At 38.1% G+C, this 12,657-nt stretch overlaps 1 protein-coding gene and 1 pseudogene across 4 annotated transcripts in view; one reads left to right on the top strand and one right to left on the bottom strand.

Moving 5' to 3' along the window:
* Positions 1-12,657, top strand: part of LOC142875587 (E3 ubiquitin-protein ligase MARCHF8) — a 151,687-nt gene that overhangs the window by 10,971 nt on the left and 128,059 nt on the right. The gene's annotated exons all lie outside the window — the stretch shown is intronic.
* On the bottom strand, positions 5,732-5,817 carry LOC142875731 (uncharacterized; annotated as a pseudogene).

Genomic DNA, 12,657 nt, shown 5'->3' with positions numbered 1-12,657 from the left:
CGTTAGTCATGGTGTTATAATTTAGGCTCTTGCTCCACAAAGTGTATTCCATAGACCAGCCACATTTGAATCACCTCAGTGCTTGTGAGAAATGTAGACTCTCAGGCCTTATCCAAGACCTACTGAGTCTGAATAAGATGATTTGTGTGCACTCCAAATTTTGAAAAGCACTGGTTTGTGCTGTGCTGTGGTAACATCAGCAACAACAAAATATTTATTTCTGTCATGCAAAATCCAACACAGTTGGATGTAATTCTTCTATCTGTAGCTGTGCCATCTGGCCTCCAAGTTAGCAGTGGAAGAGAGAGCTAGAGGATCTCAACGAATGTTTTTAATGCCCAAGCCTGGTAGTGGTTGATGTCACTATCCCCATATTATATTGGTCAGGATTTAGTTGTATGACCTCTAACATAACTGCAAAGAAGGCTGGAAAATGTTGTCTGGGTTGCCCAGGAACAGGAAACTGTAGTGAATGAATAGCATTGACTCTGCTTTATTTGGCCATTCTGGTCCCCAGACGGTTTCATTTTTCTTCCCACATACAGAGCACACTAACCCCCATCCAAGAAAGGCAGCCCAGAGTTCAGTCCAGTCATTGCCGTCAAGTCAAAGTACAGGATCTCTGATTTAGGTGGAAGAGCCTCTGGGAAGTGATTGAGAACCGGAAGCTCTACTTAGCTAAGTTTTCTCAAAATGCTGCATACCACAGATGAGTGCCTTCTGTGTTACTCCCAGAAGGGTTAGTTTGCTTTTAGGTGAATTTCTTCAGGGTAGGTGATATGTTAATAGAAGTTGATACTTTAATATTATAACTTGCTTTTCAAATTAAAACAATCTTTCACTTTATGCCAGAGACTATGTATTATAAACCTTTAAATTTATCTTGATTTGTTAAAATATAATTTAGTAATCCTAGCACTCTGGGAGACTGAGGTGGGAGGATTGCTTGAGCTCAGGAGTTTAAGACCAACCTGAGCAAGAGATAGACCCCCATCTCTACTAAAAATAGAAAAAGTAGCCGGGCATCCTGGCCCACACCTCTAGTCCCAGCTACTCAGGAGGCTGAGGCAGGATGATCGCTTGAGCCCAGCAGTTTGAGGTTGCTGTGAGCTATGATGACACCACTGTACTCTACCTGGGGTGACAGAGCAAGACTCTGTTTAAAAAAAAAATTAGGTGTGTTTTCAGGAAGGTTAACTTTTATATTAGGTTTTATCCAAGCATCAACATTTTATAAGAATTACTTGGATGTCCTAAGTTTGTTAATTCAGTTGTGATTATGTTAGGCTGTTCTAACCCAGGTCACATAGTGGTCAGCACCCTAACACAGAAGGCACTCATCTGTGGTATGCAGCGTTTTGAGAAAACTTAGCTAAGTAGAGCTTCCTGTTCTCAATCACTTCCCAGAGGCTCTTCCACCTAAATCAGGATACGGGTTCTAGAACCAGCTTCACAGTTTGCTGTGTGACCTTGGACATGGGTTTTTTTCATCTGTGTAGTGAGGGATGATAAAAATTACACTATTTCATAGGGCGATTGTGAAGATTAAATAAGTTATTATGTGTCAGACACTTAGAGAAGTGCCCTGAACACATAGCTGCTATTGATATAATATTTAGCTTTGATTTTTATTATAATCAAGAGTACTTATAAACTTGCAGTTTTTGACAAAGTGAGATTTTTTTAACTTGTCAAAACCAAAAACATTTTTTATTTTATCATAAAACAAAAAATGTTAATCCTGTTACACAGCATTTTATTATACAACTTGGTATTGTTCTGAGGGCAAAAGAGTTAGGAAACTTGAGTTCTACTCTCGACTTTCTGGAGTAGCTAGCTGATTGGCCTCTGGCAAACAGCCTTGCTTCACTTTTCTCTGCCTCGTTTACTCATTTATGAAAATAGGATTGGTTTCGAACTGGTTATTCTCTAAGATTTCTTTTAGTTTTGCCATTCTGGTGTTTTGGTCTTCCAGTAAATCTTTTCTTTGGAGTAGGGGAGCTCCGCAAACCTAAGGGTTGGTATATAGAGAATAATTAGACTTGTTTCATGTGATTCAGAACTACTGTGTTTCCCTGAAAATAAGACAGGGTTTTATATTTATTTTTCCTCAAGAAGACACCCTAGGGCTTATTTTCAGGGGATGTGTTATTTTTTTTAAGTACCAGACAACAATCTACATTTATTCAAATATAGTTAAGTCATCTTCTTCTGGAACATTATCATAATTCTCCAAACCCCGAATTCCATTGTGAATTTCTTGCGACTCTGTTTCCTTTAGAACCATTGGCCCTAGTCTCTCATGTCAAGCACTAGAGCTCTCATGGGGCAGATGAGAAGGGCTGCTCGTCGTCTTTACTGCTCCACGATGAAATGCATGGGTTGTGCAGATAGGCTGCGTCACGCCCATCACTAGGTCTTATTTTGGGGGTAGGGCTTATATTGTGCAAATGCTTAGAAATCCTGCTAGGGCTTGTTTTATGGGTAGGTCTTATTTTTGGGGAAACACGGTATTAGGTTATTAAGTATGAAATGTCCGATTTCCTTAGGTACTAAGTTTGATAGTTGATATCTCTGACATTTCACTTTGATACTTCCTGTTTTATTTTTATTGTGAAGGTACATCCTCAGTCTTGCAAATGCACTTTTTGGCTTGTGATTATCTTTCCAATTTTTTAGAGCAATTTTTGTGAAACCATGGATAAGTCAAAGATTCATGTTATTTTTGAAATTGAGTTCCATCATGGAACCAATGTAGTACAGACAGCTCGAAATATCAGCAAAGTGTTTGTGAAGGATGTGGCTAATGAATGCACAGTACATGGATGGTTTGAGAAGTTCTGATGATTTTAGTCTTGAAAATGAGCCACGTGGGTAACCTGAGATCAAGGTGGATAATGATGAGCTGCAAGCTTGTAGTGCAAGGGAGTACATCTCAACCTATGTGTGAGTTAGCATCAAGGTTTGACATTACTATTCCAATAATATTGGTCCATTTGAAACAAATCGGCAGGGTAAAGAAGCTGGATGGATGGGTACTACATGAATTAAATGAGCGTCAGAAGAGAAATTGTCTTGAAGTCTGCTTTTCTTTGCTGTGACGACATAAAGGTGAACCATTTCTACACTGTATTATTATGCATGATGAAAAATGGATTCTTTTTGACAATCGCAAGCATTTGGCTCAATGGCTGGGTAAAGATAAAGTGCCTAAACACAGTCCAAAACTGAATATTAATTCAAAAAAAAGCTGATGGTGTCTGTTTGGTGGTCTAGCACTGGTGTTATCCAATACAGCTTCATGAAACATGGTCAGTCATTATAGCAGATGTCTACTGCAACCAGTTGGATGAAATGATGAGGATGCTTGTGATGTAGGAGCCGAGAGTGGTCAATAGAGACAGACCAATCCTCTTGCAAGACAGTACTCGACCACATGTCACACAAACACCACTACTCAAACTACAGAAGCTAGACTTGGAAATTCTCTGTTTTCCACCGTTATTGGTCAGACCTTGCACCAACTGACTACCACTTCTTCCAGGCTTTGGACCGCTTCTTGCAAGAAAAAAAATTCAATTCTCACCAAGCTGTGGAAAATGCCTTTCTCAATTTCATTGCCACTTGCTTTCCAGGTGGCTTCACTGCTGGCACAAACCAGCTACGCTTAAGATGGCAAAACTGTGTCAATAGTTTAGGTGCATGCTTTGGTTAATTGTACTGCTTCTTGTCTGAGATATAATAAACTACACTTTTGATTTGAAATTGGACATTTCATATTTAATAACACCTGTGTTTGGAAGGGAGATGCTCTTGATTCAGCTTAATGGACATAGTTACTCCTGTCCAGCATTGAAATGGGCCACCTTAGGTAGATACTCCCTAACACTGAAAGGACAAAAGTCAAGGTCATGGCTGGGCATGGTGGCTCACACCTGTAACTCCAGCACTTTGGAAAGGTAAGGCCAGAAGCTGGGAATTCGAGATCAGTCTGAGCAATGGGGAAACTCTATCTCTACAAAACAAACAAACTGGACATGGTGGAACACCCATGTAGTCCCAGCTACTCAGGAGGCTGAGGTGGGAGGGTTTCTTGAGCGCATGAGTTCAAGGCTGCAGTGAGCTGTGATTACACCACTGTACTCCAGCCTGGGTGAAAGAGTGAAACTCCGTCTCAAAAAAACAAAACAAAAAAAAGTCAAGGTCAGATAGACAAATGATGCTTCAGAGACAGGTCTAAGTTATTTAAGCTTCAGCTAGGGATGGTCCCAGATGACTTTTTAACCTTCTGACGTTTTATGAGTGGAAATCACGGTATGATAAAGGTGTTAAAATAATCACGAAAAGCCTATTGTGGTATGACTTAGTGGTCATTACTGTAACCAAATTTTAATTATTTATATATTTTCTATGTGCAATTTTTTTTTTTTCTATCTTTTTTTTTTTTTTATTTTTTTTTTTTTAGACTTTGGAGTGCTGTGGTAATCTATGTGCAATTTTTTTTGTTGTTGTTATTGTTAAAGTGGCTAAGTACTGTTTGTTCTCAGTTTTGAAAATGTTGCTTCTTTAAGTCTTTTGTAGTCTTTGATGACTCATCTGGGAAAGCAGCACTTTTCTTTTTGAGTGATCTTTGAATGCTTGCCACTTCTGTTTTAAGCTAAGCTGGGAATTTTGAGTTTGGGTTTGTAGGTCCTGTTGAGATACACAGCTAAATTTGTCTTTCGCTGTGTGGATGCATTGCCAACTTTTCTGGAGATATTTACTAGTCTGGGTAATTTTGATAGTATTATCTTCTTACAAGTTGCTACTGTGACACACTCTTTGAAGACATAAGATATGTAGGGGGAGCAGGCCCTTGGGGAAAAGCCATTCTTATTCCTTAAATTACAGTGCTCTCATTCCCAATTCCCCAGGTAGAATTTTGGTCACCAAAGGAGCAGTTCTCTCACCCTGCCTTAGCATCTGTTTGAGATCCTTGTGTGTGTTTACATTTCCTGACCTACCTCAGGTCTTCTTTACCCATTGGATGTCTTGCTTCTGCTGAATTGAGATTAGGCTCTACTGAGCTGTACTGTACTAGTGGATACATCAATTTATGGCAGGGTTTCTCAACCTTAGCTCTGTTGACATTTGCGTTTGGATAATTCGTTGTTGTGGGGAACTGTCCTGTTTATTGTAGGATGTTTAGCAGCATCCCTGGCCTTTTCCTACTAGATGCCAGTAGCGCCTCCACAGTTGTGGCAACTACAGATATCTCCAAGACACTGCCAAAAGTGCCCTGGGGTGTGAATTGCCCCTGTTGAGAACCACTGACTTTTGGATGTCTCTCAGCTGGCTCTCTGCCATAGTTAAGGTTGTCCTACTCCTGTCTGGTTTCATGTTCCCAGCCTTCCCCACAACCTCCTCTCCTCTGGCTGTGCTCTCTGCTCAGCTAATTAGGCAGAAAGTTGCCAAGTGGATGGTGGAATCAGTGGGGAATAGGGCAGAGCTAGAGTCAGGTGTGGCCCTGGGTAGTGGCTGGGCTTTGCAGCACACAGATGGGTGTGTGTTTTGGTGGTAGCTAATGATTAGAGTGTTAAAACAAATGTTCTTTGACATGAAAATAAGCTGACAGTGATGCTAGTGGTCGTAGCACACAGCACTGATCAGGTATGTGGTGTCTTCATATTGTCTTCAAGCCTGCTTTGGGAGTCTGGGATTATGAAAGAAAGCTTCAGAGATGTTTTCTCCTTGATGTTTTTATTTGAAAGAAGAAAAGAAAAGTGAAACTGTTTCTTGATGCTACACTTGATCTTAGCCAAAAGGCCTAGAAGCGATTGTTTCTTGATGAACTTCCATAGTCAATATAGGTTTCAATTTTCGGGTGACTTTAATAGCTAGGTAGTCTTTTTTTTTTTTTTTTTGGTATGAAAAGAGGTGGGAGAGTTTGTAAATATGAAGCTGCAGATGTTTACTGAATGCAACTGGGGATGGTGCCCTGCCCTCAATAAACGCTCAGAAATGCTGGGAGTGCTGGAGAAGCTAGCCAGGCAGATGGGGCATGACGCCTCCTTGTAAGCTCACAGGTGGTGAGGGGTGGGCAGGTGAGGTCCCATAGATAAACTGGGGACTGGGACAGGTGTTCATACTCCCTGCTTATATTCATTTTCAGTCACTTTTTAATATTTCTATTCTAGGCTTTATGAATTTTTACTTAGTTGAATCACACTGAGTACTCATTTTTGTAAACTTTATTCTCTTAACATTTATTATATCATATTTCCCATTTTTAATAACTTTTAATGATTGCATATTGCATTTTGTGGTTACATGTTAAGTGGTTTACTTAACCATTTCCCTGTTGCTTAACATGGAGATTATTTTAAATAATTCTGCTACCGTAAATGTCCTTGGATGAATATCTTTGGGCATAAATTTTAATCTGCAGTTCAGATTATTTCTTTTGAATGATGTCATGAACTAGAATGGTGCAGATATTTTTAAGGCTCTCTCTTTAAGGATTCCTATTCCTGAACTGCTTTCCTGAAAGGTTCTAATTAATGCTTCCACTAGCAAGGTCTTGAGTTGCCATTTTAGGGCATCCTTGCCAAGTTTCGTGTTTATTAAAAAAAGAAAATTACTGACTTAATAGGTGGAAAGCATCTCATTGTTTTTCTTTGTTTTAGTTATTAGTGAAGTTGATTTTTTGTTGTTTTTATTTTTCCTTTAAAAGTTCATTAGTGTCCTTTGTGAACTGGCTGTCCTTTTCCTATTAATCTTTTGGGGGTATTACTGCTTTTTTAAAAGACTTACTTTATACAGCTGCTTTATATATTAATAGTAGTGGCTTTTTGTCTGTCATTTATCAAAAATACTTTTCTAGTTTTTCAATTATGTCTTTTGCTTTACATGTAAGTTTTGATATGATTTCAAACTTTACAGAAAAAGTATATAGAGTACAAGGAATTCCCACATATCCTTGTTCCTTTTATGAGATTCACCAATTGTATTTTACCCTATTAGCTTTATTACTCTTTTCCTTTTTCTCTTTATTCATATATAGAAATGCTCTTTTTTCTGATTCATTTGAGTTTAAGTTGTATGTCTTAAGAACACTTAAGTGTTCTTAAGAGCCATAACCATAGTAAAATTATGAGTCAAGAAATTTAATAATTGGTACAGTGTTGCTATCTGATTCATAGTTCATATTGCAGTTTCAACAGTTGTCCCTATAATGTTCTTTATTGCCCTTTTGTTTTCCCTGTCCAGTATCCAATCCAGAATCACCCTAAATTTAGTTGTATTTCTTTAGTCTTTTAAAATCTGGAATAGTTTGTTAACCTCTTTTTGTCATTCTCAACAAAGAGATATTTTTGAAAAGTATAGACCAGTTATTTTCTAGAATGTCCCTTACTTTGTGCTTGTCTGAAGTTTCCTCATGGTTGGATTCAGATTATACATTTTAGGCAGAGATAACAAAAAGATGATTTTTATTCTCATTGTAGTATGTTAGGAGCCATTTGAGGTTACTTGGTTTTTACTATTGGTGATAACATTGGACAGTTGATGAAGGTGGTATTTGCCAGATTTCTTTACTGCCATAGTACTATTTTTCCCTTTGATGTTAATATGTGTTGACACTGTGTAAATATCCTGTTCCTCACCAAACTTTCACCCTCTGGTTTTAGCATCCAGTGATGATTTTCTAATTGCATACTTCCTTCTATAGTTATTAATTGGCTTTCTACTGTAAGGAAGAGATTTCCCTCCACCTCCTATTTATTTATTTATTCAATTTTTGGAATGATTTATATACATGTTCTTATTTAGTGGCCTATAATTCATTGCTCTGATTATTTTGATACTCAATTTACCTCAGATTTGGTCTGTATAAACCCTTTCAAGCTGGCTCCTTGTCCATTTAATACGTTTTCATTATTCTTTGAGCATTTATTTACTTTCTGATGCTACAAGATGCTCTGGGCTCATTTTGTATGCCCCAGTGATCAAATCAAGGAATAAGGAGGAGCCTTGTTCTTAATAGTAGGGAATGGTATTTGGAAATCAGGATCTAGGTACATGATGTGTTTATTGTAACTGTTGTGTCATTATTTCTAGGCTCTGTCAATGGACAAAGCTAGGATATCTGTGTGTGTGTATATAAATATATACACATACATATCTATATTTTTAGTTTATACATCCGTCTTAGTCCATTAGTGTTGCTGAAACAAAATACCTGAGACTGGGTGATTTATAAACAATAGAAATTTATTTCTTAACAGTTCTGGAGGCTGGAAAATTCAAGGTCAAGAAGCCAGCATTCAGTGTCTAGTGAGGGCCTTCTTGCTGTGTCTTTTTTTTTTTTTAATTTTCTTTTTATTCCTTTATTTTATTTTTTTTCCATTTTCAGTTGGCCAATTAACTTTTTTTTTATTTTATTTTATTTTATTTTTTTTTTTTAGTAGAGACGGGGTCTCGCTCTTGCTCAGGCTGGTCTTGAACTTCTGAGCTCAAATGATCCACCCGCCTTGGCCTCCCAGAGAGCTAGGATTACAGGCGTGAGCCACCGCGCCCGGCCCTTGCTGTGTCTTTATATGGCAGAATAGTGAAAGGGCCAAGTTAGTTTCCTCCAGCTCCTTTGATAAGGTCACTAATGCCATTCATGAGGCTGCTGCCTTAGTGATTTTTTATTTTTATTTATTATTATTATTTTTTTTTAGACAGAGTCTCTCTGTCTCCTGGAGTGCCATGACATCAGCCTAGCTCACAGCAACCTCAGACTCCTGGGCTCAAGCCATCCTCCTGCCTCAGCCTCCCAAGTAGCTGGGACTACAGGAGTGCACCTCGATGCCTGGCTAATTTTTCCATTTTTTGTAGTGATGGGGTCTCACTCTTGCTCAGGCTGGGCTCAAACTGCTGAGCTCAAGCAGTCCTCCTACCTCAGCCTCCCAAAGTGCTAGGATTACTGGTGTTAGGCACTATGCTCGGCCTGCTTTCAAGATTTAATCACCCCCTCTTAAGATTATCACATTGTCCCTTAAGTTTCAACATATGAATTTTGGGGAACACGTTCAGACCATAATAACATCTATGTGGATACATGTGTATGTATACTAAAACTGATTTCATATTGATACTACCAATGTTAATCTAATGCCATAGTGTTAGGTACTTCTAGTGTCCCTTTCATGTTGAATTTCGTTAGATGCTTTTCTTGCATCTTGCTCAAACTCAGTGTGCAAAGATATTCTATGTTTGCTTTAAAAGATTTATGTTTTGTCATTTAGGTGTAGATCTATGACCAATCTCAAATTATTTCTTATTTATTAATATGTGTGAGATAGGGGTTGAAGTACATCTTTTTTCTCTATGGATATTCAGTTGATCCAACACCATTTGTTGCAAAGGCTTTTCCATTCCCTGTTAAATCACTTGGTACCTCTTTTGAAAATCAATGGACTGTATAAGTGTGAGTCTGTTTCTGGACTCTCTCTGTTCCCTTGATCTGTTTGTCTGTCCTTATGCTAATGCAATACTCTTACTTGTAAGAAGTCTCGAAGTCATATAGTGTAAGTCCTTTAATTTTATTCTTTTTCAAGATTATTTTGGCTGTTCTAGGTCCTTTGTGTTTCCGTGTAAATTTTAGAATTAAATAGCCAATTTCTATAAAAATGCCTGGTGGGAATATGGTTGGAATTATGATTTGAGCAGAATCAATACCTTTATAATATTGAATCTTCTGAATTACAAACGCAGTATATGTATCCGTTTATTTATGTATTTAATTTCTCTCAGTGCAAGTGTACCCTAAGGGCTATTCAAGACTGTAACACTAGGCTAGGTAAAGGGAAGCCATTTTGATTCCTGTATGCTTTTGGTGAGTTCTGTCTTAAAAGTTTAGAATTAACCTGCTGCTTGCTTACACAGCTGCTGATACAAGATTAGAAAACAACCTTGAGGAAAAGTAGTTGGAGTGGGGGAATAGGCCAACCACAGACTGCCGATAACAAGATCCACCAGTCTACCTATTGTTAGCTGATAACCATCGAAAGCTTGCTTTCTGCCACCAACCCTGTTTACCCCTTCCCTTCATAAGTTGCTCAGTAAGCAGAGAATGAGATGGTTTTGAGACAATAGTCTACCATCTCATCAGGCTGCCAGCACTTGAGTAAATCACTTTTCCTTCACCAACACTTGCCTCTTGTGTTTGGTTCTCTGGTGGCAAGGCAGCTGAACCTGTGATTGGCAGTATTAGTAGTGTTTTGTAGTTTTCAGTATATGGGAATTGAATGTCTTTTATTAAGTTTATTCCTAAATACTCTGCATTTTTATATGAAGAAAAATTTTTCAAATTTTATTTTCTTTTTGTTGGTAGTAGATAGAAATACAATTGAGTCTTGTATATTGATCTCTTATCCTGCAACTTTGCAAACCTAGACGAATCTGACTGGACTGACTTAGATTTCCCATGAGTTTTTTTTTTTTTTTTTTTTGTTAACAATTACATAGCCTGTGAAAAGAAAGTTGCATCTTCCTTTCTAATTTTTATGCCTTATATTTCTTTTCCTTGCTGTATTACACTGGCTAGGACCTTTTATATACTATAATGTTGAGTAGAATTGGGCACAGAGGCACACATAAAATAAGGTTATGTATTGATCAGTTAACTAAAGAATTGTGACCAGTGGATTGGCTGTCCTTGAGGCAGATGCAGATACCTGTCTAAGTGTTGGGGGAAGGAAGTATTCTGTGAGCAGACCTAACTGTTGAGGCCCCTCCCTGGGCTGGGCGCCAATGATGGCATGTCTATCGTGTATACTTCTAAGCTGTTTAAAATTCTTTTTGGAGTCATGAAGGATATAAAAATAAAAGCCTCTAACCTAGAAAGCAAATGATCCTGATTCAGAAATAAGTTTGGGGAATTAGAAGTTTTTTATTCTTGTGTGAAAACTGTTGACTCTAATGCACATCAGGAATTTCTGTTTCTGGGATTCTCACCATAAGGAAATGCAGGTTTCTAGTCATGTTTATGAAGGTTTTTAATTGCAAAGATTTTTGATGTTTTTCTTTGATGTTTCTCTTTATTGAAATAGAGACAGAGTCTTGCTCTGTTGCCTTGTAGAGTGCCGTGGCGTCAGCCTAGCTCACAGCAACCTCAAACTCCTGGGCTCAAGTGATCCTTCTGCCTCAGCCTCCCAAGTAGCTGGGACTACAGGTGTGCACCACTATGCCCAGCTAATTTTTATATTTTTAGTTGCCTGACCAAATTTCTTTCTATTTTTAGTAGAGAAGAGGTCTCACTCTTGCTCAGGTTGGTCTTGAACTCCTGAGTTCAAGCAGTCCTCCTGCCTCAGCCTACCAGAGTGCTAGGATTATAGGCATGACTTACCACACCCGGCCAGAGTATCTTCAATTAAATGAAAACAAATTCTTATTGTGTATGAATCAGGAATATAAGAAATGGCTTTAGGGACCATTATATTTTTTAAAAAATTCATTATATTGTGTTCTACAAAATAAAGTCAAATGAAAACAATTATGGCATGTTTGTGAGTGGTAGACATTTAACTGACATCTGCATACCACTGTATAGTTTGCAAAGCAATTTTTATATTTGTTATGGCATTCGTTCTTTCTAAGATCCCTAAGTTGGGATTCAGGCAGAGGGACATGAGGAGCCCTGCTAAATGAGGACAGTAAGAAAGACCTAGACCATTCTTCACAGCTTACTGCTGGCTATCTGGTCTGGCCTTTGCCAGTGGAGGGACCCTGAGCATGCCAGTCCACTTCTCTGTGTATCCGTTTCCCCATGGGTAAATGGAGATAATAGTGGGATCTACCACATAGGGTTGTGAGGAGTGATTTAGTTAGTGTATGTAAAGTGTGTAGACCTAGCCTGCCATACAGTGAGCTCTCTGTGTGAATGTGTGTCGCACAGGCTCACTAGCAGTGTTGGCAAACCAAGGTCTCAGACCAGATCCCCTGACTGAACCTTATGCCTTTATGTTGTCCTTTATGTTAAGTTTATGGTATCTTCACTAACTTCCTATTTCCAGATAATTAGGACAAGGCTAAAGTTATGCATTCCTTTCCTAAAATTTATATTCTTCCCGAATAATTGAAATTACCACACATTACTAAATTTTAAATCATACCTTTTCTTTTTTAAAGATATACTTACTCTGAATATTTATTTGGTTTTAGAAAATTAAGAATTATCAGTATACAAATAGGACTTTATTATAATTCTGTATTAAATTTTACTGATTTTACTACATTATTTCTCCCTCTAGCCCTCAATATGTTCTACTTATATATTTACTTGTTCTACTTGTATATTTTTATTTCCTTAAAATGTAATTTTTATTTATGATACTACATAATTGTAAAAAGATCAGTTAATATAGAAAAAGTGAAACTTCCCTTGTGATTATACCTGCATTTTCTCCCTGAGTGCTTTCCAGCTGTGCTGTCAATAGTTGGGTGTTACTCACACATACATATATGTGTGTTTACACACACATAGTACACACGCATGCAGCCTGCTGGTGCTGGAGGCAGAACCACGAGCCACTACCTCTGTCCCAGAACTGGAAGTGCAGCCACTATTGTCAGTGCAAACATCATTATGTTGACAGGCAGCAACTATTGGGGCTGTGGCCACCAGGATGGTCA

This window comes from Microcebus murinus, chromosome 14 (assembly GCF_040939455.1).
Source record: "Microcebus murinus isolate Inina chromosome 14, M.murinus_Inina_mat1.0, whole genome shotgun sequence".
NCBI lineage: Eukaryota > Metazoa > Chordata > Mammalia > Primates > Cheirogaleidae > Microcebus > Microcebus murinus.
The sequence above is the reverse complement of the archived record's forward strand: the minus strand, read 5'-3'. Positions and strand labels throughout refer to the sequence as shown.